Below are 22,877 nucleotides of genomic sequence, written 5' to 3' on the forward strand. Positions count from 1 at the left end.
ATCCAAGTAACCAAGACAGGTCTGCCACTTCAATCCTTCTAAAACCGTGTCCATCACGCGTTGAAACGTTGCAGGCGCCGAGCACAGTCCAAATGGCATAACCTTGAATTCATAGAGGCTGTCTGGCGTGATGAAGGCGGTCTTTTCGTGGTCCCTTTCGCCGACTTCTATTTGCCAGTAGCCAGACTTGAGGTCCATCGATGAGAAGTATTTAGCATTGCAGAGCCGATCCAATGCGTCGTCTATCCGTGGGAGGAGGTATACGTCTTTCTTCGTGATTTTGTTCAGTCGACGATAATCGACGCAGAAACGTAGGGTTCCGTCCTTTTTCTTCACTAAAACAACTGGAGACGCCCACGGGCTTTTCGACGGCTGGATGATGTCGTCGCGCAGCATTTCGTCGACTTGTTGTCTTATAGCTTCGCGTTCTCGCGTCGAAACTCGGTAAGGGCTCTCGCGTAGTGGTCGAGCGCACTCTTCGGTTATTATGCGATGCTTTGCGACTGGTGTTTGTCGAATCCTCGATGACGTCGAAAAGCAGTCTTTGTATCGTCGAAGCAGACTTCTGAGCTGTTGCTGCTTAATCACGGGGAGACTTGGATTTATGTCGAAGTCTGGCACGGGTACTACGGTCGTCGGGGTAGATGCAACAGAATCCGAGAGGACAAAGGCATCGCTGGTTTCCTGAATTTCCTCGATGTATGCGATCGTCGTGCCCTTGTTGATGTGCTTGAACTCCTGGTTGAAGTTTGTCAGCAACACTTTCGTGTTTCCTCCGTGCAGTCGAGCGATCCCTCTTGCGACGCAAATTTCACGGTCGAGCAGCAAGCGTTGGTCGCCTTCGATGACGCCTTCTACGTCAGCGGGTGTTTCGGTGCCGACCAAAATAACAATGCTGGAGTGAGGCGGGATGCTCACTTGATCTTCGAGCACACTCAAGGCGTGGTGACTACGAGGGCTCTCCGGCTGTATCGCTTGATCTTCCGACAGCGTTATTGACTTCGACTTCAGGTCGATGATTGCGCCGTGTTGGTTCAGGTAGTCCATGCCGAGAATGACGTCTCGTGAACACTGTTGCAGGATAACTAAGGTGGCAGCGTAAGTCCGGTCATGAATGGTAATTCTTGCCGTGCAGATTCCACTCGGCGTGATGAGGTGTCCTCCAACGGTCCGAATTAACGGGCCTTCCCATGCAGTCTTAACTTTCTTCAATTGGGCTGCGATGGCTCCACTCATTACGGAGTAATCGGCTCCTGCGTCTACTAAGGCGGTAACTGCCTGGCCGTCGAGAAGCACGTCGAGGTCGGTGGTTCTTTGTCTTGCGTTACAGTTAGGCCTCGGCGTCGGATCGCGGCTGCGTCGAGTTGACCTGTGGTTGGTACGTGGCGTCGTCAGGTGGTCTTTCGCCGGCGTGTTCTTTCCTGCCAGACTTCGTCGGAACGGCGGTGTGACGTCGTTGTTATGTCGTCGAGGTAGTCTTTTCGGCGTCTTCGTCGGCGGCGGAGGATCTTCATCAGTTCGACGAACAGCAACCACACCTCCATCGGTTGCTGCTTTTAGTTTTCCGGATATGGCCTGACGGACCGACCCCGGGCTGGGCCAGTGTATGGTCGGCGCTGTGGCGACCGGTAGCGGCCTGGTGACGGCGAACGGGACGGTCGTCGAGGGCTCCACTGAGTAGCGGCGAGGTAGTCGGCGATGTCACGAGGGCGTTCACCTTCCCGAGGGCGCGGTGCGTCGCCGACGAACCCTCGCAATCCCAGGTCGTGGTATGGGCATCGGCGGTACACATGGCCGGCTTCGCCGCAGTGGTAGGAGAGCGGGCGGTGGTCGGGGGCTCGCCAAATGTCCGTCTTCCTCGCGTAGCTGCGCTGGGCGACGGGTGGTCGTGCTGGCGGTGGCGGACGACGGAATTGCGGCGTGACAGGGCCCTGGCGCGGTCGCGGCGGGGGACCTTGACGGCGTGCGACGGCGGCGTAGGTCATCGCTTCTGGCTGGGGCTGCGGTAATTGAGCTTGCACCTCAGGAGCTCCCAGCGATCGCTGAACCTCTTTTTTCACGATGTCGGCGATCGAGGCCACTTGAGGCTGCGACGATGGCAAGACCTTGCGCAGTTCTTCGCGCACAATGGCCCTGATGGTCTCGCACAGATCGTCCGTGGCCAGTGATTGAATTCCGGCGTAGCTTGTCGGCTTGGTGCGTCGGTCGAATTGCCGGTTCCGCAATTCCAGTGTCTTCTCGACGCTCGTCGCCTCACGAAGAAACTCGTCGACGGTCTTCGGTGGGCTTCTTACCATTCCGGCGAAAAGTTCCTCCTTTACACCACGGATCAGTAGGCCTACTTTCTTCTCCTCGGACATTTCTGGGTCGGCGTGGCGGAACAGACGGCTCATTTCCTCAGTGAAGATCGCGATCGTCTCATTCGGCAGCTGCGTTCTGGTCTCCAGTAGAGCTTGGGCTCGCTCTTTTCGCACGACGCTTGTAAATGTTTGCAGGAAGCCGCTTCGGAAGACGTCCCACGTCGTGAAGGCGGCTTCTCGATTCTCGAACCACGTCCTGGCGGCGTCCTCCAATGCGAAATAGACATGTCGTAGCTTGTCGTCGCTTGCCCAGTTGTTAAACGTAGCGACCCTCTCATACGTTTCCAGCCAGCTTTCCGGGTCCTCAAATGTGGAACCGCGGAAAGTCGGTGGTTCCCTGGGCTGCTGCAGCACAATCGGGGACGCTGGGGCTGCCATTGGGGTTGCCTTGGTCACAATCTTCTTGGTCTTCTCCGGTAGAAGTCCGTGCTCCGGATGCAGCTGTTGAAGACGGCGGCTTGCTCGATGGTCCGGAACAACGTTGGTGTTCTCTTTGCGGTCCGGGCTTGGATCACAGCTTGTCTGGGCGTCCGGTACATGAACAAATAGCACCTCCACCAGATGTCACGTGGTGGTGACGTTAAGAACACAGTAGCAATACTGTGAAAGGCAAAACTAGATTTTATTGGGCGAACCTCTGCCCACAAAACAGGCTACACTTATAGCACAACGAAAGCGGCGAACGCAGTCGGCGATCGTCGAAAATCTGATCAACGGGTCAAGCGCGTCGGCTTTTATACAGAATCGTCGAATGTTCCAGACTAATCGTTGGGACCCGCGTGCCTTCCACAAAGTTCTACACCATTCGCGTCAGGCGAATAAATCAGATAACACATGGTTCGGCGACAACAGACTGCGGATAGAAGCATCGATAACTTTCCAGAAACTTCGGATACATGCAAGCGCGTCCCGCGGTGTGCGATAAGATTTGTTAGGCGGCGAAACGTGGTCGCCCGATAAATATAAGTACACGTGTCACTATTATATGTGGTCACCAAGGAGGGAAAACAACGACAGCATGAATAACAGAAGAGTTTTTTCGGCCAGGATTGCACAGTGGCACTAAGAGATATGTAAGGTCATGCGACCAATGTCAAAGCACCATACCGAAAGGTAGAGTAGGACAAGTACCGTTGGAAAAGATGCCCACTATCGACACACCGTTTCAGAGGATAGCCATTGACATTGTAGGACCTATCACCGCGATGTCTACCAAAGGCAACCGATACGTGCTCACGATGGTAGATATGGCCACCAGATAACGGGATGACATGCCCCTCAGAACCTTCGACACAGTGCAGGTAGCTGAAGCTTTAATGAAAATGTTTTCCAGATATGGGCTACTGAAAGATATACACAGTGACAGAGGGTCGAACTTTACATTGGATTTAATGAAGGAGATAATTCGAAGGGTGTGTCCGTCAGTTGTTTCCAACACCCTACCATCCGATGGCTAACGGATTAGTAGAAAAGTTCAACGGCACGTTGAAATCAATGATGCGGAAAATGTGCCAAAAAGACCGGCGGACTGGGACAGATATCTGCCTGCACTGCTCTTTGCGTACCGCGAAGTACCGCAGACAAGCCTGGGATTCTCGCCCTTCGAAATTATGTGTGGTAGACCAGTGAGGGAGCGATTAGAAGTACTGAAGGAGCTCTGGAGTAAGGAGACCATGGCAGCGGAGCTGAAAATGACATACACTTACCTTCTGGACTTAAGGGATAAGCTCGAAGAAACCTGCAAAATAGCTCATGAAGATCTAGACAGAGCCAAAATGCGCTACAAAGAGAACTATGATAGGAAAACAATCGACAAATGCTTATAGGAGGGAGACAAAGCGTTGATTTTGCTTCCCAACGACAACAATAAACTGATGATGCAGTTGAAGGGACCATTCGTAGTGACGCAACGAAGGAACGAAATCGATCACGATCTATTGATAAACGGGAAAAAGAAAGTCTTCCATGCCAATATGTTGAAGAGGTATGAAGAAAGAAGTAGGCAAGGGGGGATGAAAACTTCATGTATGGTGATAGTTGGAGAAACGAAAGAGGAAGAAGTACCCGTAATAACGCACAAAGAAGTGTGGGTTAGGAGAAAGTGACCCTAAATCGCCTTTTGGATGAGAACAAGATAACACAAGTAGAGAGCTTGTTACGCAGATATGGGGATATCTTTTCAGACAAGCCTGGGCAAACCAAAGACATTGAATGCCGGTTGCAACTAACTACTACTGATAGGCTGGTAAATATCAAGCAATACCCATTACCAATAGCTCTACGAGAGTCCATCGACAAAGAAATCCTAGACATGCTAGAAATGGGAATTATCAAAAGATCAAATTCGGCATACCATGCACCACTAGTAGTTGTGAAAAAGCCAGTCGGTTCAAGCCGGGTGTGTATTGATTTCAGGAGACCGAATAATGTGTTGGTAGCGGATGCAGAACCAATCCCTAAAGTAGATGTGAAGTTCGCTAGAAGGTAGCCAACAAGAAGCTTTTCTCAAAACTGGATTTAGCAAAGGGATATTGGCAAATCCCAATGGAGGAGTCATCAAAAGAGAAGACAGCGCTTTCATGTTCTAAGGGGTTTTTCCAGTTCAAGTTCATGCCGTTTGGACTAAAAACGGCAGCTGAAGGTTCACAAAATTGATGAGAAAGGTACTAGAGGGATTGCCTAACGTCGAGCACTACATAGAGGACATTCTAATCGCAACTGAAAATTGGCCGGAGCATTTGGCTACTCTGGAAGTGTTGTTTCAGCAAATAAGGAATGCAGGACTTACAGTGAAACCCACTAAGTGCGAAATGGGTTTCGAGACAGTTTCTTTCCTTGGACATAATTAGGGATGGAGCATATTGCAACAAAGGAGGAGGTTACGAATAAAATACAAGCGGCACAGCGGCTATCTACAAAGAAAGAGGTCCAGTCATTTTTGGGATTAGCTGGATATTACAGAGACTTCATTCCTGATTATGCAGCCCTGGTAGATCCGTTAGTACAACAGACAAAAAAAAGGAGCAGCTAACAATGTCAGCTGGACAGCAGTGCACGAAAAGGCATTCGCTCTTCTGAAACAACGCATGTCAGAACCTCCTTTGCTGTTAGCGCCAAACATGGAAACCGAGTTTGTACTGCTTACAGACGCATCCAGCACGGCACTCGGAGCAGTTCTGGGGCAAGACGAAGTGGAATGACGCATCCGTTATGCTATGCTAGTAAAAGATGAAGTGAAGCGGAAAGAAATTGCTCGACTATCGAGAAGGAATGTCTGGCGGCAGTGTGTGCAGTGAAAAAATTCCATATATATCTCTACGGACGACATTTTCGGGTACAGACACACCACCAACCCCTAGAATATCTCACGAAAGCCAACTTCACAAATAGCAGGCTGATGCATTGGAGTTTAAGTTTGCAGGAGTATAGCTTCCAGGTAGAATACATTAAAGGCAGAGATAACGTGGGAGTGGATTGCTTAAGTCGCCTGACGTGAAGACAGTAATACGAAATGCTTTGAACGTATTTGTGACGTGTGACGAAAGTGAAAAGTAGATGAGTTAAAAGTTAACCGAACTATATTATGTGGTGTATTGATTATGCACATGTACATAAAATATAGGGATTTGGTAACGCTGACAGATTATCAGCTCATCCGTAGAGACGTTTAAATGAGCAAGGAAACTGTGTTAAGTAGATGATTGTAATATTGGAAATGTGAAGTGCAAGTGCAGTGTGAAAGTGATGTGTTCGGTGGGGTGCGGTGCTCATGGTGATTATTACAATGGTGATTACTAGGACGTTATCCGAAACAATAATGGAGAAGCACTTTTATGGGGAAAAGATGCTCTTTTAAGGAGGGCGCGTTTTCACGAGCTGATGTAAAAGAAGAAAAAGAAGAGAGAGAAGAAGTAAGAGGAAGAAGGCTGACGCGGCCTTCTGAGCAAGGAAACTGAGAGCAGCAGCAGGCCAGTTCCACGTTCGCTGCGGCTTCCGTCACTTGGCCAGGTTTTGGGTCATATTAGGCTTTACTAATCTTATTTGTTAAGCTCTCACTGATTCTAGCGCCAGCTTCATCCTAGGCTGATGACCATAAACTCCCCCGGCAGGGGTTTTTTTCCATGGGCGGCCTCTATTCCAACGGATGAATTACCTCTAGATTTGTTCATCCGCAGTGGTGTGAGCAGCATCCCGGTGGCTCTGGTTCCTTCAAATGGAGGCTTTATACGTCTGACCAACCCCCAGGCGATCCAGAAATCTCTGCATGCTGCTACCTCTTCATACCAGACCATCACGGAAGTGATGCAGTTCGGCCGCGGAGGTTTCGTGTGTCGATCGTCAGACCAGTCCTGTGTCGCGGATTTGTTTAAGTGCTCATCATTCGCGTCATTGCAGGTGAGTGCCGACATCCTTGCTCACCTCGCTTGCACTAAGGGAATGGTCAGAGGTGTCGATGCTGATCTTTCGCCCGCTGAAACACTAGAAATATTGTCTGGGACTCGAGTAATTGCTGTTTACCGATGCAATCGAGTGGTAGACAATTAGCAGGTCCCAACAGAATCGGTGATCGCAACTTTTGCTGGAACTTTCGGCCCATCAGAGCTAAAGGTGTGGCCCCTTGTGTTCAGAGGTGAACCCCTGGCGTCGCGTCCGATTCAATGCCGCAATTGCTGGAGATACGGCCATATTATGGCAGGGTGTAAATCAAGACAACGTTGTTGCGCATGTGGGGAATAACACGCTCAAAGTGATTGTAGTGCCCAAGAATATCGATGCTGTCTCTGTGATGGAAATCATCCAGCCAATTATTTAAATTGTTCTGTTAAGGTTCAAGAATTACAGGTGATTCAAATAATTGATCGACGACGTTGCTCTAGGATGGAGGCCATAAACATTGTGAAAGCAAGGGCATCTGGCTATGCGGGGATACTAGGCAGACAAAATCTTACCACGGACGTATCACTTACTGCAACTATAGAGGGCGCTGTGGAAAAGGCAGTTACAATAGCTATGGAAAGGTTGGCAATGAGCCTTGGTGAATGTATCTCACAGGCCGTTTCTAGTCATTTATCTCATTTGATGCAAACTACCTGCCCAGCTCCTGTAACAACGCGAACAGTTGATCCTGAGCAACAAACTAACCATAAAAGATCAGATGCCAATCCTTGCAATAATGATATTGAACTTTCAACTCCCTCTTCCACGGGCCCTACAACTTGTAATCTGATTAATGCAGATTTGGAGATGACAAAGGTTGAACAATATGTTCGAGCATATAAAAGAACCATGTCTTCTATTAATGAAGACTCCTCCCCCGGTCCTCACTCCAAAGCTAAAAAAAGTCAGTCCAGTGTTGTGCTAAAGGAAAACATTCTACAGAAGGCAGTTTCGACTGCGGCACTTTCCAAAAAATAGGATCACTAAAAGTGCTTCAGTGGAACTGCCGCTCTTTATATTCTGCTTCAGTAGATTTAACTTGTCTAACTTCTGAACTTAATCCTGATTTAATTATGTTACAAGAAACGTGGCTAAATCCTGAAAAATCTTTTCAAACGAAATTCTACAGATCATTTCGATTAGACCGTCCTACAAGAGGTGGCGGATTAATTACATTTATCTCATCTAAAATTTGCCATAAGGCTAAAATTTCATTTCAACTTTCTACTCCAAAGTGTGAAATCCTAGCGGTAGAGCTGGTTCTCCCGGGATGTTGTCCCTTTACCGTAGTTAATGCATATTTTCCATCTGGCGTACAGGACACTAGCCCACTGGATAGCGTTATTAACTCTTGTGGACGTGACATTGTAATCACAGGTGATTTCAACTCTCACCATATCTCATGGGGTTTAAGAACAGATTTGTGTGGCACCCGATTGTGGAACTGGTCGTTGGACAATCGACTAACGTGTGTAAACTCCGGATCTCTTACGTTTGTGAGAGGCCGATCTTACTCTTCACTAGATCTTACATTCTGTGGCCCAAGTCTCTCCGCAACTTCTTGGTCGACTATTGATTGTTCGACAAGCAGTGATCACCTTCCAATAGTATTTGACGTTGCACGTCCTGTAACATTTATGAGTGACCAGGTTCGAACTTTCATGAAAACAACATTTCTAAAAAATGCTTACGAAATGTTCTTTCATCGCTGTCTGATGCGCCTACAGAACAAAAAACCACTATTATCTGTTCTGCTTTGGAAAGTTCTCAAAAAAAGCTCAATTTGAGATTAGATCGAATAAAAGAAATTCTTGCAGTCCTTGGTGGAATGAAGGCTGCACTCGAGACTACAGAAAGAGAAAAGCTGCTTGGAAAAAATTATTGCATAACCAGAGTCCCTAAAATTGGAGTGACTATACATTTTTTCGAGCTGCCTTCAAACATACAGTTTCCAAAGCCAAAGATGAATTCGACTGTAAGCATTTTGATTTCTTGTCTAACAAAAAAATAAGCGTGCATTGTTCCGTTTTCTCCGCGGTAGAAAAGTTCTTCCGCGTCAAATTAATACTTACTCTATTATCTTAAGTAGCGATGAAATGAAACAATCACTAGAAGAAATCGCGAAGGGATTAGAAATTAAATTTCCTTTTGTCTTGCCAAGTTGCTGTCACTTACGAAGGGAATCAGATGATTTTACAGAAATCTCCATGTTAGAATTGGCTGAGATCGTGGAGCGACTTCCAGACTCAGCTCCCGGCGTGGATGGGGTAACGTCTACTATGATCAGAATTTTATTTAAGGAAGCTTCTGATGATCTTTTAGCTATTGTAAATTACTCAATTCGGTTCTCATGGTTTCTGTCTGCGTGGAAAATTGCTAAAGTCATCCCTATTCTTAAAAATCATGGGGAAGGATATACAATACATAACATTAGGGCAATTGCGCTAACTTCAAATTTGGTTAAATTAGTTGAAAGAAATCTATATGCCCGTATGATTAAATTTATACAAAACAAAAACTTGCTTAGCCCCTGCCAAATTGGATTCCGACTATCATGTTCAATTTGGCATGCTCACGTGGATTTAGAAAGTAGAATAAAATTAGCACGGCGACAGAGGCAAATAAGTGCTCTTGTGACATTAGACATTTCCAAAGCCTACGACAGTGTAGAACACTTAATTTTATTAGATATATTGCGAAATCTAGAGATTGCAAAAAATTTTTCAAACTGGATTGGTGAATTTTTAAATGGAAGAATATTTTACTGCTGTCTAAGAGGCGTTTCCTGTAGTATCTATAATCAATCACGAGGTGTTCCTCAAGGAGCTGTCACTTCACCATTACTATTTAATATCCTGATGTGTTCCATTCCTCTTCATCAAGATGTACAAGCATACGTATACGCGGATGACATTGCTTTCTTCGCATCAGACAGTGATATTCACTCTCTATATTATCGACTACAGAACTACCTCAACACCATAGAAACCTGGTTAAACAAAATTCGCCTTTCACTTAATGTTAGAAAATGCTCGATATTGGTTTTCCCCCTTACCAATCCCGTTAACATATCGATATCCTATCGCCTCGAGACTATACCTGAAGTGGAGCCGGTGAAATATTTAGGTGCAGTATATGACGGCTCCCTCAGCTGGCTCGGCCATATTGACCATATAGTTAAAAAAGGAGTGCAAGAAGTTGGTATGCTACGTAAGCTGTGCAACAGTCGGTCCGGAATGCGGAGAGATGCACTTTTAATGATATACAAAATTGGATGTGTTTTATTTTCTGGTGTCCAGCTGATAAATTACGTCCCCTTGTTCTACTTGAGCGGGAAGCCCTACGACTGTGTTGCGGATTACCGAAATGTGTTGCCAATAACATGCTACACCAAGAAGTCAGGTTGCCCTCAATATTGTGTAGATTTCGTTTACTGACGGTGCAAACAGTCTTAAAATTGTATGAATCCCCTATTACAAGATTGCAATACATATTCATTTCCCAGCCTGCGCTATCCTTCGGAGTACACAGGCATCGTTTTCATACACCACAGGTGGTCTTCGTACAAACATGGATCAATCCGTTGAATGTACGTCTCTAGGAGGTACCAACTATTTGTGATGTGCGAGAGAACCTACAAATAATATATGATGACATCTACCCAAATAATGCAAAACTTCTCTCTTATAATATATGAAACGCCTTAATAGAGGACAATTTATTGAGTTTATCTATAAGTACGGCCATAGCGACAGACGCCTCACAGTGTGAAGAAAAATCTGGAATTGGCATTTTCTCTCCCGCTCTAGACTGGTCATTTGCAATCAGGATTCTGGACTTCTTTTACGTATTTTTGGCTAAATTGCTAGCTGTAGTTCTAGCCTTACGCAAACTGAATTCGTCAATATCGGCGGTAGTAATAATAACAGATTGTTTATCCTTATGTTCCTCGCTCACAACAAATGTTGTCGCTAACCTTTTACGTACATTTCATTCTCGAGTGTCTGCCCACATAAATTTAATTAGATTGCTTTGGGTGCCTGGACATAAAGGATTAGTCATGAACGAAATGGCTGACAGTCTCGCGAGAGCGGTCCCCAGTGGTCCTGTATTACCATTACTTCCTCCAATAGCTTACCTAACGACTACTAGATTCAGGAGATATGCAATTATTCAAGACTTTTTGAACCCAGCTGTAGCTAATTTTTCACAATATCGACACCTCCTATTCCCTTGGCCCGAAAATTCCTTTCACACCAGAAAAACTGAAGTCACCTTTACCCGATTACGTTGTCGAATACCAAAATTAAACTTCTATTGTCACAGGGCTGGTCTGGTGCCCTCCCCTCGGTGCCCAGTCTGTGGAGAAGATGAAACAATAGATCATTTTTTCATATTCTGCCGCCGTTCTACTTCTTTAAGAAAAAATATTCTAGAATCAAGATTTACACAGCTTGGTTTAAGCTTTTCAATTATAAATATTCATTCTCTAGGAGCCTCCTCTCTTGGAAAGTACCACAGGTATATTTACTCAACCGTGGAGGAATTTATATTTGCAACAAAGAGATTGTCTTTAATTCTTAAACATTTTATTTTTGTTCATTTCCTCCAGTTAGCTTTACCAATTTTAGTATTTCATAAAGATTGCCTAATTTCATTCAAACCTTGGCCAATCCCCCACAGTGGGTGTGCGCCATCGCATACGGAATACCATACCATACTGGCCTGCAAGGAGCGAGGTGGGAAATGGCAGAACAGCGCTAGAGGAGGAGAAGGACCAAGTGGGCTAGAACACTGGCCGAAGAAGGCGCTGAACCGTCGAGATTGAAGAGGTGAGCAGGAGGAGGAAACCGGTGGTGCGGCACCAGCCGGGTTTGATCATCCATGGCCGCGGCTGTGCACCGTGGTCGCCAGCAAAGGCTTGGTCCGAGGACAACGGCCCCGTCCTATGCTACGGGGACAACCCCGCCCTCACCGTCGACAACGCTCGACAAGCCAGGCCTAGTCTACGGAGACAACCCTCAGCACAGATGCCAGTAGTCCACCCAGCAATGCGGAAGAGCTACACCCACTCGGACATGTAAGCGCCACACCGCACGTGACTTATAAGGACGTGAGAACTTGTGAGACGATTTAAGAACTCGGGAAAGATATTAGTGTAAAGGAGAGAGGTCAAACTGAGTGCAACCATTGTTGCGAATGTATGTAAATTTGACGAGGACTTATCGGTGTGATACATTATAAATGTGTTTGGTGCGTCGGTCCAGACTCATGTCTCGTGCGCCGGTAACCATGACAGTTGTCAAAGTTGTATTGAAACAGTTGTATACTCGGAAAGCAGCCAGCGCCCGCAAAGAGGCAAATGAATCTTCGCTTGATAATTCCGCTGCCAGCACAAACAGGTCGTCTGCATTGGTCATCAGGTGGAGGATTTCATTTTACTGAGCCTTGTTACAAAGTAGCTCCTCGCCAACAGTTCTCCACTCGCCGCGCCTGCATTTAGTAAAAAGGTGTTTCGTGGCCCCATTTAACAGAAATATTTCACAGCTTTCCGTTTTGCTGTGGCACGAGTGAGAGCTGGATACCTCGAATCTTGCTTGAAGAAATTTAGCTGCAGTGACTTCTTTGTTAGTGAAGAAAAAAATCTAGAGGTATCGCGTTCCGGTTGCAGTCGCTGCCATTATATATCTTCCCCGCATTTTAAGTAGGTGTGAATAACATCCCCACTGACATTGGGTGACTTTCGTCATAACGTTTACAGCTGGCTCTGCTTCGAGTACTTCCAAGGAAAACATTTTCTCACGCGTGCGGCCTGTGTTCGACAGTTTCGTCCTATACTGATGACTGATTTCTCAAGCGATCACTGCAGGCAGAGGAAGAGATGTATGCAGATAAAGTTCGTAGCAATCAGCTTGCGCACTGGCCAGCGCCTTAAATTGTGTCCGGTAACATCGTGAAGCCGGTAACGAATAAGTTTGCAAGGAACTTTGTGAGCGTGGGTGAGTGTCCCTGGGTGACTATAGCCTTCAGTAACGTCCGACTCAGGGTATCACCACAGGCAATGTTCACAAACATATTGACAAACAATCCTCGTAGACTGAAGACTAGAGATAGGGGCGTCCACCTTTGCTGACAACGAGTAGACCTATGGTATATACTAATTAGACGGAGCCATAGTCCGATAAAATTGTGAAACCAAGAAACATATAAGGAGTCGGCAAAAAAACCTTCAATTGCATTTGCAAAATTCTTGCTGATATGTAGTTCTGCATTTAACGATGACGCTTCTCCTAATATTTTTCTTCAACTGAACATATGTAAAAAGAATTTATTCACTCTTAAAGTATGCTACTAAAAGTATGCGCAGACATACGAGATTTTTTTTTACCTTAAAGCAAACTGCCATTAAGTTTCCCGTAATGCATTATAGTGCATTGGTCCGCTGCATGCACTGTGACTTGTTTGGGACCGAGCGTATCTGCACGAAATCAATCGCTGAAATCGTGGCAGAAGATGTATCGATGGATATTTTTACAGTTTCTCAACAATTTCTCCTAGAAAACGGGATACTTCATCCGGTTACTAGAAATGACTTCTAATACTAGAATGTATTAAGTATGAAATTGGTACTATCATATTAAGATTCAACTGGGTGGACAAGCTTTTTTTAGTTATCTACGTTTAGTAAGGGAAGAAAGTGGGAGTAAAACAATGCAAACACTTCGATGGAAACACTTTTCTCTGGGAGGATGATCATCAGTACTAACGAAATAACGCGTAATGAGGAAGTAGCTTATCGAGGTTGTATTCTTTAAAAAGGCCAGGGAAGCTAAAGGCAGGATATGTTTTTCTCTAAACAAAGAAATTGCGATACTGCTCACGGACGGAAACGTTCAAATAAGCCTTTTTGGGATTAAGGTGCCAGACAACACGATGAGGCGTAATATATTTGCGCGAAAAGACATAAGTACCACAGCTTAACATCCAGTGTATTTGGCACCGAACTTAAAAAAAAATGAACAGCTGAAAATAAAAGGTACTTTTACTCTTACTTGCTGCAGCCATCACACTTCAGGGATGCAGTCAACCTTTTCTGTTCATTGACTTTTTTTGTGCCTTGTTCACAAATGTGGTTTCCCTTATCAACCCATCAAACTGTATATACTGTCGTTTCTCGGACATGGTAAGCGTGCCGATTAATGATCAATTTCGCAGGCGTAGCTGAAGACAAACACACCGACTCCCGCGAGAAAAACGATTCAAGGCTATTGACATCATATTAAAAGTACGCCTTGTGTGTGTCTTTATAATTCATGTTTTGTGAACGTCTTTTTTCCAAGTGCGCTGCTTCCGCAAAATCATGCACAACCAGCTGGCCCATCAGCACCTACTAAATCAAAGCTGTGGAACGCAGAAGTCGCAGCTGACGAGTCCTTTCGGGCCATGCGAGTTAATTGGAGCACAAACGTTTTAAATAGCGCAAGTATTCTACAGTAGACCAGGAAACCGAACATTCTGTGTGACGAATTATAGCTAGACCTTCCTAATGCTCGACATTTTCCATGGAACGCTTAGAGAGCAAATGCCGAGCTATAAGTACAATGATACTACTACAGCAAGCCTTTGTGCGCTACTACCTGCTGGCCCCATAATTAATTTACTTTTGAGAGCACGCTTTCGCTAAAATGAAATGCATGCATTGAGATTTGGCGTAAGCAGCGTGTGGGAACTACTGAAAATACAGCTAAATGTGGGAGCACTGTATATTGCTACATAAAAAAATGTTTCGCTCACTCTATTGTGTTTAATGAATACGATGGAGCTAGGACTAAGAAGGTCACGGTAGCTTAAACAGTAGTTGCTCTCGCAACGTGCGTCAGCTGGATTTCTTTGAGACGAATACGCCTGTTTCCCGACGTGTTCGAATGACTGACGACGCTCCTTGTCGAATGCGACTCTCATAAGCGCCTTGAAGCAGACGCGTTTTTTTTTTTTTTTTGGCTACGAAGTGCTACTTTGAAATGAACAGCGACACACATCACTGTGAAGAGCCGATGTCCTTGGCAAAATCACTCAGACTAGAAAGAATACAGGAGCATGTTTTGGCACAAAATACTCACAACGTCTTTAAGAAGTTCGCTTCGCCATATGCACAGGCAACCGACATGATACTTTCTACGCAAGTAAGACTTCTACGCAAATGGCGGTTATACACAACTGCCACTTGACATCAGGCATGCGTTCATCGTCGGCGTTTAGCACGAAACTTTCAAATTTAGTGCGCTTCATTTTTGAGACTTTTGTCTCGTCTGTGGCAAACCGCAACGACGGCTGTCCTTTTCAGGCCTGTCACGAGAGCAAAGAGACTTTTGGGGCGCCAAAGAGAACCGCATAGGAGGTGCGATTAAAATAACATCAGTTCGGCAAGCAAGAACCTCGTAATGTTCTGCGATCTGCTGGTAGGTTCCCGAAGCTAACCCAATTGCCACGATGGGTCATCACCCGGTATTGGACGGATGTCCACGCCGCAGCGAACAGCTGGTGAGATAGGAGGTGCACGCAGACAGGCCTGTGAGGGCATTGCAAACAACAATGCGTCCGCGTTAATCCCGCGGTGGCGGTTTTGCGTGCAAAGTGTAACACCACTGGTCTCTGTGAGAACAGATGAAAAATTAAACAAAATCCCGAACACCAGCTTCTCTTAGCCGATCTCCTCGTCAGTAAAGACGTCATGACAACCCCCCCCCCCCTCTCTCACGGGTTACGGCTTCAGCGCAGGAATAGCCAAAAGCATGGAGATCAGCCCTGCCATGAAATGTCACGATCAAAAAACGGTGGCAGGAGAAGCCGGGCGCGTCAAAAAGAAAGGATCGGAAAAGAGCCCGAGAGGGCAAAAGAGGATAAAGATAGCAATCGAGGGTCGTGGTACAGACGTCATGTGGCCACGCGCGCGCCACAGGAGAGTAGTGAGCGGGCTCTGGTCCAGGCAATGCGAGAAGGCCCCAGGTGAGGGGAGAGTAGCCAGCCTCTTCGCACCATCATTTCAACGACAACTAATTCACTTATGTATCCACTATTACTAAACTCGTAGAAAATTCTGTGTGCTTGAATATTACCTGGACGGCCTTTTACGAGTTCAAATCTATATGGCTAAAATTTTTGAAAGGGCTGGCGAGGGGCCCTTTAAAATTAAAGACGAAGTAAAGTTCTTGATGCTGGCTGTAAAAATGAACATGTACTTCTTTGCGCTCTTAATTTCATTCAACACACTGAAATACTTTTTTTCTTTAACAGAAACGAAAACACAAATTCAACAAATGCTGTGAACGTACTCTTATTGGTATGAAAAGTATAAATTTGGATGAGCCTACATGTGCTCCAATATAACGGCGTCCAGTCCACTGACTACATCTGATCCGAGCACACTACGCAGAACTATCGAGATCCAGCTGTGCTGAATACGCGATTGATGTGATTAGGACATCGGCTTCACGCGCCAGATGGTCCCCGTGCGCGAAATTACGAGTTGTACGTTAGGGGTTTTATCGGCACGAATAATGACTAGATACTCACTCTAACTGGACCGCAGTACACACAACGTGCAATTTCATGAGGAAAAGGGTGATTTAGTGAATTGTTCATTTTCAACATCCCCATCACACGCCCCTGTTCATGGATATATAAAATAAGAAAGAGACTTTGTATGCAGCTGGCAGGTAATTCAAGAGATTATAAATGACAATGGCAGGTTGCTTGATTTCTTGCATGCTACTGAGAAGCATTCTCTACCGCTCATACAAAAAACTTTGCTGCGGTATGTAAGTAGGTTAGGTAGGCATGTAGATTCCTGTCAGGCCTGATTCTGGGCCTCTTGAATGAAAACAAAATGCTGGTCCGAATACTGGTATCAAACCATGATCCCCTAGCACGAAAGCTCAATGTCTTACCCATTAGGCCGCAAATACTTTTTGCCTGCTTTTCTTAGGAGGAACGAAAGATCTCTACAATTGCTAAGCGTCTAGTACGCACACGGTTAAAATGCTCAGGCAGGCAGATACATGCGTCTAACAAAGACATTCATTGAGCGCGTATCTGCTGAGCAACGTACTACTACGTACACACGCCACAGTTCCCCGAAAATCTATTTCTTCTATCGCGGAGTTACAGAATGCTTATCAAGTCATACTTTTCGAGGGTCTATGGAGAGCAATTAGTACAAACATATCGTATGTAGGCTGTGCGGGATATTTAAAGCCAAAAAAAGGAATTAAGGGGGGTGCTATGTCAGCGTCCTTCCCGAGGGTTTTACAGCGTAACTGCATATGTGCAGCCGATTCGTCCGTCCGTCCGTTTGTCTGTCGCCTGTACGCCGAAAACTCCTCCAGCGCAACCGCATGTGCACGCGCGAAAAAAAAAAGAGAGAGAGAGAGGCGCGTGACTGGCTGCTCCAGCAGTGTCGTCATTGCTCTCCGACTCAGCCGAGCGCGCGCGCAACAGTCTCCCTCCGTCTCCGAAATAGGTAGGCCACGCGTCATGCCTACCTCTTTGAAGCAGGCAGCTTTCGATTAGCAACGCCGCGAGGCGAATCGGGAACGAGCTTGCCTACGCCGTGCCGATGCTGCAGCCCGAACACAAGAACAGGCTCTTGCAGACGAGCGCATGCAGCGCACCGAGGATCCGGCAGACCACCAAGCCGTCGTTTAATGAGCCGTTGTTGTGGCCCCTGTGATAAACACCGGGGCCACATGTTTCAGTTTCGGTAGTGAACCATGTGTACGAAGTGCTTGGGTGGTGATTATTTTCTAATACATTACCAAAAAAATGCACTTTTTTGAAGAACAGCGCAGATAAAGTGTCCCTGCAATGTGTGAAGCAGCGCTCTATTGTCTGTTCATACCCGACGTAGTGGCTTTGGTGTTGCGCTGCTAAGCCCGAGGTGGCGGGATCAGCATTTCGATGGAGGCGAAATGCAAAAACGCCCGTGGGCATTGGGTGCACAATAAAGAACCCCAGGGGGTATAAATGAAGTCCCCCTATAACGTGCCTCACAATCATATCGTGGTTTTGGCACGCAAGACCCTAGAATTCTATTTTAATTGTCTCCTCATGGGTGCGCATAAGTGACACTTTGTTGACCATAGTACACAGCCTCTCATGTCCAACCATGCCATCCATGACTGGCGGGGGTTACGGTGCGCAGTTTCAAGAGGAAAAAAAAAAAACGCCTGGTGGCAGTTACACGTGGCGGACGCGTCACGACGCGTGCGTAACTTCTGTCGTTAAAAAGCCGACCATGCCGGCAAGAATGCGACGCCACTATAGCAGAAATCGGAAGACTAAAACAAACATGCAGCTTTTGGTGAAGCCTACAAATAGGCGTACGAACGTCCGTATCCAACAAGTTTGCAACAGCTTTAACAAGATGAAATAGGCTCCAGTAGGTAATAACAGTGGGATCGGCCATCTTTAAGATACGCTGCACGTCAGATGCCGGGTCGTACCACGTCCCTCCTGGCTGCTACGCACAGTGCCGACGTCTCTACATAATACATACAGTATTATGTATAGGCGATCTGCGGCGTGTTTCGTGAAGCTATGGTGACACATCGGAGCAAGGCTTTACATGGGATGTCCACTGTGCAAGCTCTCATTAGGGGCAATCTGCGCCGTTTGCTATAAGTTGTCCGGTTGATCGAGCGAAAGAAATTGGCTAAATTCAGTTTTCTCTGAAGATACTTGGGGTGGAGGACATCTTCAGGTGTCTCTAACACAGCTTCGAAGCAGGTAATGTACAAGAGTATGCGAAAGTTCCTTCAAATAGGTTCTTTTTCTTTTCATCTTGAAAGAGATTGCATCGTCGTTCATCGGCTTTACATGGTACGTTAAACTACATGAAAACGAGAAAGTAAATAAATGACAGACAGACAGACAGACAGACAGACAGACAGACAGACAGACAGACAGACAGACAGACAGACACAGACAGACAGACAGACAGACAGACAGACAGACAGACAGACAGACAGACAGACAGACAGATAGATAGATAGATAGATAGATAGATAGATAGATAGATAGATAGATAGATAGATAGATAGATAGATAGATAGATAGATAGATAGATAGATAGATAGATAGATAGATAGATGGTGCTGCGCATGTTGCTGCAATATGAAGTCGAAGAAAGGAAATAACTTGTACTAGCATGTATGGCCTATAAAATGGAATAAAAAAAATCACAGTCGACGCCACTTGCTGGCGATTGACATAAGAGTATTAAAGGTGTTATAATCATAGCAGGAGATATCAACTCCTCCTACAGTGGACGGACGAAAAACCGTCCCAGCAGATCTTAAAATGGGCCTACCTTCGCCCTGTGTGCGAAAATGCGCAATTTTGGCACCAAATGAATACGAGCGCTTCGGCGCAATAAATTATATTAACACATACAAAAAATCTTGAGCCGTTCCAGTCTGTGCAGGTGTTTGATCAGCGAAGCTGTGCGGCACACGACAAAGAGGTGACGCAGAATCTTGAACAAAGGTACGAACATATTTATTGTCATGAGCGCTGGTCATCGTAACGGAAGCTACGACACAAATTTATTTTTTACACATCCGCATCCATTCGTGTTATACATTCGTTATGCACATTTGTGTTTTGATTTCGATACATATTGAAGCAATGAATTTGCGACCGAATTCACCGTACCGGCTGGCAGTGGGCCAGCGCCTTCGCAAATGGGAGGGTTGGGGGGGTGCAGTATGGGAACGCTAGCGTGATGAGCGGCAATGGAGCCAGCTGTGGAATACGACGACGAACGCGTCAGCCACTGAAGATGATGGTAGTTTTTGCTCACACAGATTTGTAGACGGACACGATAAAGGCACGGTATCCCAGCCACAAACACCTTCGCTGCAAAAGATTATGACAGCATCGTATGGTATCCTCGGCCAGTCGCACCGGGGCGCCGTTTCCTCCAGTCTTCGTCGCATCGGTGCGACATGTCGAGGATGCCATTAGTCAAAACGCGGCAACTCGAGAATGAGGCGAAGCGCGCACCATCAGGATCAAACAGCGTGGAAGGTGTCCGCCGCTAGAGAGCGCGAAGTTGATCGGGGAGCAATCAAGACAGCGATGCGCTGGCGCCCTTTATGGCTGGCTGAAACACATGTGCGCACTGTCAAGGTTAATTTTCCACACGCGGTTGGGCCTTGCGCCAACTCTCGTACTTTATACTTTGGTGCGCAGTTAGCTTCGCAGCGTATCTGACACATGCCGGCTCGTTACTATGCCATTAGCCCTTTGTCTGCTGCGCGCGACTGTCACGTCACTCACGACGCGGCGCTGTACGTAACTATCGATAAGCAAAAGGCGGCTAAGTAGCAGCCCAGTCTTTGAAGCGTTCCGAAACCATCGAGTGGGGTTAATAGGCTTGTTTTTCCCGGCTCAACTGGTTCAAGACACGATTCGGCCATCTATTCACGGCGATGATATTGAAGATGCGTCGTGCAACCGCGCGCAAAATTTTCTACGCGGTGCGTGTAACACTCTTAACGTGGTAATGTCATACACAAGGTAAGATAATTAAGTCGACGAAGGACCTATAATCAAAAAGCCTATCAAACAGCTCATCTGATCCCAGTATGAGCGTTGTGTTGTCGGTAAAGTGACGCAACGCGACGTTTTACCGACGGTACATCGCTTGTCTTTTATGCTTTGTATTTTCACTTAGCTCCAGCATCGAGCAACGATTGACTTCGTCGTCTCGGTTACTGTATTTATTGTCTCGGGTTGAAATTTCTTTCGAGCTGAGATGTGATTTCATTTCAAAGCTTCTGCTGCAACATCGCGTCCCGCCGTCCATAACGGAAGTGACGTCACGCACCGTACACACATGAGTAACTCGGATCCTGAACTTCGCACACACGAAAGAGCAGGGCACGCCATGGAAGCTCTCATTAGCCGTAGCGCCTGCGTTCACCTAGCGTAATGCTGAAGCAAGAATCCATATCTCTCTCTGATTTTGATCGAAGTAACACAACAGAATTCACCCGCACCTTGTTGGCCCTGCGGTATTAAACTCTCACTAAAAAAAGTAAAATAAAAAAGAAGTGGAAGAAATATTTTTATTTATTCATTCAGAGATACCCCGCTTTGCCCCGGGCCGTGCAAGCAGGCGGGTTACAACTTCGAAAAAATAAAGCACATCTTCACTCGCACAGCACACTTGGTCACAAGATAATTGATTCCACTCTGTTACAATTTGAGCAAAAAATGAATTAGCATAAAGGTTCGTTCTAGTTCGGTATTCTCGAATATTAAACTCATGATTTGTTCGCTTGGATACATAGTGCGGTGGTTTAAAATAAGTGTCTCTATTAATTCCGGTTTTGTAATTATATAGGCTAATTAGCAATTTTAGACGCAGTTTTCTTCGGCGGGACGAGAGCGCTTCCCCTCTGAACTCACTTTTCATTGCAGTGCAGCTCTCCTCTCGCTTGTATCGCCCAAGAACGAACCTTGCCGCTCTGTTTTGTATTCTCTCGATTTGGTCGATCAAGGTTTTCTGGCGAGGGTACCAAACAGAACACGCATACTCCAAGATCAGACGAACGTTTGAAATATAAGCAGTATTTTTAGGGCAAAAGGTGAAGATTTCAAATTTCGCTGAATAAAATTTAGCGCTCTGGCAGCATTTGCAACTACATTACTCACATGTACGTTCCAAGAGCAATCACTTGAAAACGTCACACCCAAATATTTATACATAGATCGCTGGTGAATAATATCAGTGTTAAAAAAATAACGGGTTGCTATTATTTTCTTTTTTTTCGTGAAAGACACATTAACAGATTTTTTTTTGTATTTAGCTGCATTTTCCACTTCTCACACCATGAGACAATGTCAGTAAGATCAGCCTGCATATCGATGGAGTACTGTTCATTTATTATTTTTCTATACACTATGTGGTCGCCGGCAAACAAGCGTAAACGCGAAGATATCCCAGCAGGAATATCAGTAATGTAAACTAAAAAGAATAGCGGCCCTAAAACAGACCCTTAAGGAACACCCGATGTGACCTCGACCCAAGGAGAAATAGCGCCGTTCAGTATTACGCATTGCCGACGCTGAGACAAGTAATTGGCAATCCAGTTCCGCACTTCTTGATTAACATTTGCCTCATGAAGTTTTTGAAGGAGCAATCAGTGACAAACCGCGTCAAACGCCTCTCTAAAATCTGAGAAGACACAATCTGTTTGCCCGTTCTCATCCAGCTCAGCCACTAGGTCGTGATAGAATTCAATTAGCTGTGTTGTACAGGACATTCCCTTGCTAAAACCATGTTGATTATCAATTAATAATCTGTGTTGTAATAAATGTTTCATTATTTCTTTGTACAAAATATGCTCTAATATTTTACAGGAAATGGATGTTAAAGAGTTAGGCCTATAATTGTTTGCGTATTTTTTTGGACCACCCTTATGAACCGGAACTACATGTGCCATTTTCCAGTCCTCCGGGAGCACTGCAGTAGAAAAAGATTTAGTGTAGATTAGATAGAGGTAGGATGCGATTGGCCAGGCACAGCGCTTCAATGTGCAGGGAGAAATACAATCTGGGCCGGGAGCCTTAGTTTCATCTATATTTTGTAACAATGATTCGATACCACCAACACTGAGTTCGACAGGTTGCATTAATGGCTCAGCTCTCACATTAAATTTTCCAAAGGTTGTTTCGGGCAAGAATACAGAACGAAAAAAGTCATTAAAGCAAGCTGCCTTAGCTGTGTCATCAGAGAGTACCTTATTATGGTGAACAATTTCATTTACTCCCGTTGAAAAAAAAATTGTGGGGTTTTACGTGCCAAAACCACATTCTGACTATGGGGCACGCCGTAGTGGAGGACTCCGGAAATTTCGACCACCTGGGGTTCTTTAACGTGCACCTAAATCTAAGTGCACGGGTGTTTTTGCATTTTGCCTCCACAGAAATGCGGCCGCCGTGGTCGGGATTCGATCCCGGGACCTCGTGCTCAGCAGCCTAACACCATAGCCACTCAGCAACCACGGCGGGTTA

This window comes from Dermacentor andersoni, chromosome 1 (assembly GCF_023375885.2).
Source record: "Dermacentor andersoni chromosome 1, qqDerAnde1_hic_scaffold, whole genome shotgun sequence".
NCBI lineage: Eukaryota > Metazoa > Arthropoda > Arachnida > Ixodida > Ixodidae > Dermacentor > Dermacentor andersoni.